This window comes from Arachis ipaensis, chromosome B2 (assembly GCF_059453495.1).
Source record: "Arachis ipaensis isolate K30076 ecotype BB chromosome B2, ASM5945349v1, whole genome shotgun sequence".
Classification (NCBI taxonomy): domain Eukaryota; kingdom Viridiplantae; phylum Streptophyta; class Magnoliopsida; order Fabales; family Fabaceae; genus Arachis; species Arachis ipaensis.
Window position 1 is genome coordinate 32844529 of NC_142437.1, and position 4197 is coordinate 32848725.

The 4197-nt window shown below is 34.4% G+C and overlaps 1 non-coding gene across 1 annotated transcript; it reads right to left on the reverse strand.

The window, feature by feature from the left end:
* Positions 1–2215: 2215 nt before the first annotated feature.
* LOC148573519 (small nucleolar RNA R71) lies at positions 2216–2323 on the reverse strand. Its single transcript, XR_015906476.1, has one exon. It is a non-coding gene; the product is annotated as a small nucleolar RNA R71 (small nucleolar RNA).
* Between the last annotated feature and the right edge of the window lie 1874 nt (positions 2324–4197).

Consider the following 4197-nt stretch of genomic DNA (forward strand, 5'->3'; position numbering starts at 1 on the left):
CTGAAGCTTCCACTTATCATTGCAGCTATTGGAGGAGCCTTTGGATTCTCATTTATAATTCTGTGCTAAAGCTTGGCTGGCCATTTGGCCATGTCTAATTCTTTTGGACCGAAGCTTTAGACAAACATTGCATGAATCCTGGAATTCTTATTAAAAATTTTGAATTTCTTTATTTTCTTTTTCCAAAATAATTTCAAAAAAAATTAAAAATTTTTTTAATAAAATCATAAAAACAAAAAAATTGTGTTTCTTGTTTGACTCTTGTGTCAAATTTTAAGTTTGGTGTCAATTGCATTTTTTTAATTTTCTTAAAATTTTTGAAAATTCATGCATTACGTTCTTCATGATCTTCAAGTTGTTCTTGATGATTTTCTTTGTTTGATCTTTACATTTTCTTGTTTTGTGTCTTTTCTTGTTTTTCATATGCATTTTAGAATTATTAGTGTCTAAAGTTTAAAAATTTTTAAGTTTGGTGTCTTGCATGTCTTTCTTTTCTTAAAAATTTTCAAAATTATGTTCTTAATGTTCATCATGATCTTCAAAGTGTTCTTGGTGTTCATCTTGACATTCAAAGTGTTCTTGCATGCATTATTTGTTTTTATCTTAAATTTTTATGTTTTGTTTCATTTTGTTGTTTTTCTCTCTCCTCATTAAAAATTCAAAAGTAAAAAAAAAATATCTTTTCCTTATTCTTCTCATAATTTTCGAAATTTTGAGTTGACTTGGTCAAAAATTTTTAAAAGCTAGTTGTTTCCTGTTAGTCAAGTCAAAATTTCAATTTAAAAACTTTATCTTTTCAAATCTTTTTCAAAATCAATTCCTTTTTTTTTATGATTTTCGAATTTCATTCTTAAAATTTTTCAAAATCTTTTTCATTTTTCTTTTGATGTTTTCGAAAATTTTAAAACTAATTTTTCAAAATCTTTTTCTTAATTTTATTTCATATTTTCAAAAATCCTTGCTAACAATTAATGTTTTGACTCAAAAAATTCAAGTTTGTTACTTTCTTGTTAAGAAAGGTTCAATCTTTAAATTCTAGAATCATATATTTTAGTTTCTTGTTAGTCAAGTCATCAACTTTAATTTTAAAAATCAAATTTTTTAATTCTTTTTCAAAATAAATTTCAATCATATCTTTTTAAAATTTTAATTTCAAAATCTTTTTCTGACTTCTTATCTTTTCAAAATTTATTTTCAAATATTTTTCAACTAACTACTTGACTTGTTTGTTTTAATTTTAAAAATTTACTATTTCTTTTCTTTTTCAAAACCACCTAACTACTTTTTCACTTCTTATTTTCGAAAATAACTAACCACTTTTTCAAAATTCTTTTTAATTAACTAATTGTTTTAAATTCTAATTTTATTTTATTTCTTTTAATATTTTCGAACACTAACTAAATAATTAAAATAAAAACAAAAATATTTTTCTTTTATTTTACTTAAAAAAAATTCGAATACTCTCTCTCTCATCTCTTTCTATTTATTTTATTTAATTACTAACACTTCTCTTCTACTCATAATTCGAACCCCTCTCTCTTCTCTCTGTTCGAATTACTTATCTCCTCTCTCTTCTCATTCTTCTATTCTTCTATTCTTATACTCACATAAAGGAATCTCTATACTGTGATATAGAGGATTCTCATTCTCTCTTTGTTCTCTTCTTTTTCATATGAGCAGGAACAGGGATAAAGACATTCTTGTTGAAGCTGATCCTGAACCTGAAAGGACTCTGAAGAGGAAGCTAAGAGAAGCTAAAGCACAACACTCTGGAGAGGACCTTACAGTAAATTTTGAAAAAGAGGCAGACATGGCAGTCGAACCTGAGAACAATGGTGGAGATGCAAGGAAGATGCTTGGTGACTTTACTGCACCAACTTCCAACTTCTATGGAAGAAGCATCTCAATTCCTGCAATTGGAGCAAACAACTTTGAGCTTAACCCTCAATTAGTTTCTCTAATGTAGCAGAATTGCAAGTTTCATGGACTTCCATTAGAAGATCCTCACCAGTTCTTAGCTGAATTCTTGCAAATCTGTGACACTGTTAAGACCAATGGGGTTGATCCCGAGGTCTACAAACTTATGTTTTTCCCCTTTGCTGTAAGAGACAGAGCTAGGATATGGTTGGACTCACAACCTAGAGAAAGCCTGAACTCTTGGGAAAAGTTGATTAATGCTTTCTTGGCCAAATTCTTTCCACCTCAAAAGATGAGCAAGCTTAGAGTGGAAGTCCAAACTTTCAGAAAGAAGGAAGGTGAATCCCTCTATGAAGCTTGGAAAAGATACAAGCAATTGATCAGAAGGTGTCCTTCTGATATGCTTTCAGAATGGAGCATCTTAGGTATATTCTATGATGGTCTGTCCGAATTGTCCAAGATGTCATTGGACCACTCTGCTGGTGGATCTCTTCATCTGAAGAAAACACCTGCAGAAGCCCAGAAACTCATTGAAATGGTTACAAATAACCAGATCATGTATACTTCTGAAAGAAATCCTGTGAATAATGGGATGATTCAGAAGAAAAGAGTTCTTGAGATTGATACTCTGAATGCCATATTGGCTCAGAACAAAATATTGACTCAGCAAGCCAATATGATTTCTCAGAATCTGACTAGAATGCAAGCTGCATCCGGCAGTACTAAAGAAGCCTCCTCTGAAGGAGAAGCTTATGACCCTGAGAATCCTGCAATAGAAGAGGTGAATTACATGGGAGAATCCCATGGGAACACCTATAATCCTTCATGGAGAAATCATCCAAATTTCTCATGGAAGGATCAACAGAAGCCTCAACAAGGCTTCAATAATAATAATGGTGGGAGAAATAGGTTTGGCAATAACAAGCCTTTTCCATCATCTTCTTAGCAACAGACAGAGAATTCTAAGTAGAGCCTCTCTGACTTAGCAACCATAGTCTCTGATCTATCTAAGACCACTCTCAGTTTCATGACTGAAACAAGGTCCTCCATCAGAAATTTGGAGGCACAAGTGGGTCAGCTGAGTAAAAGAGTTACTGAAATCCCTCATAGTACTCTCCCAAGCAATACAGAAGAGAATCCAAAGAGAGAGTGCAAGACTGGACATCCAAGGCTTTAAACAAGGAGATAATGAATCTCTTTATGATGCCTGGGAGAGATACAGAGAGATGCTAAGAAAATGCCCCTCTGAGATGTTTTCAGAGTGGGTTCAGCTAGACATCTTCTATTATGGGCTTACAGAAAGAGCTCAGATGTCTCTAGACTACTCAGCTGGTGGATTTATCCACATGAGGAAGACAATTGAAGAAGCTCAAGAGCTCATTGATACAGTTGCCAGAAATCAGCATCTGTACTTAAGCAGCGAACCTTCCATGAAAGAAGAGGCTAAAACAGTGACTACTAAACTCAGTCCTGCTAAACAAGCTACTGAATTCAATCAGAAATTGGATTTTCTAACAAAACAGTTAGCCGAATTCAAGGAGAGACTACAAGAGACAAGGATGGCTAATATGAATATGGAAGAACAATTAAAGCAAACAAAGCAGCAGCTGTCAAAACAAATAACAGAAGAATACCAAGCAGTTCAATTAAGAAGTGGGAAAACATTAAATACCCTACCTCAAGGCAGCAGGAAGTCAAGAAATGAGCAAACTACCCAAATTCCATCTGAGGACAGTAAGAGCACGAGGAAAAATAATTCTGGCACTAAAACGCCAGAAATTGGGTGGAAGGCTGGCGCTGAACACCCAAACCATGCTCAGGACTGGCGTTTAACGCCAGAAACAAGCAAGGAACTGGCGTTGAACGCCCAAAAAAAGCACAGTTATGGCGTTCAGACGCTAGGAACAGATGAGGAGTTGGCGTCTAACACCACTCCAGCTTCCAACCCTGGCTTTCAAATGCCAGTGAGGGATTAGACACCTGCAAGTGCTGATAATAAATCCCTCAAGAAGGCTTCTCAACCTACCTCTGTAGGAAATAAACCTGCAGCAACTAAGGTTGAGGAATACAAAGCCAAGATGCCTTATCCTCAAAAACTCCGCAAAGAGGAGCAGGATAAGCAATTTGCCCGCTTTGCAGACTATCTCAGGACTCTTGAAATAAAGATTCTGTTTGCAGAGGCACTTGAGCAAATACCCTCTTATGCCAAGTTCATGAAAGATATCTTGAGTCATAAGAAGGATTGGAGAGAAACTGAAAGAGTTCTCCTCACTGAAGAAT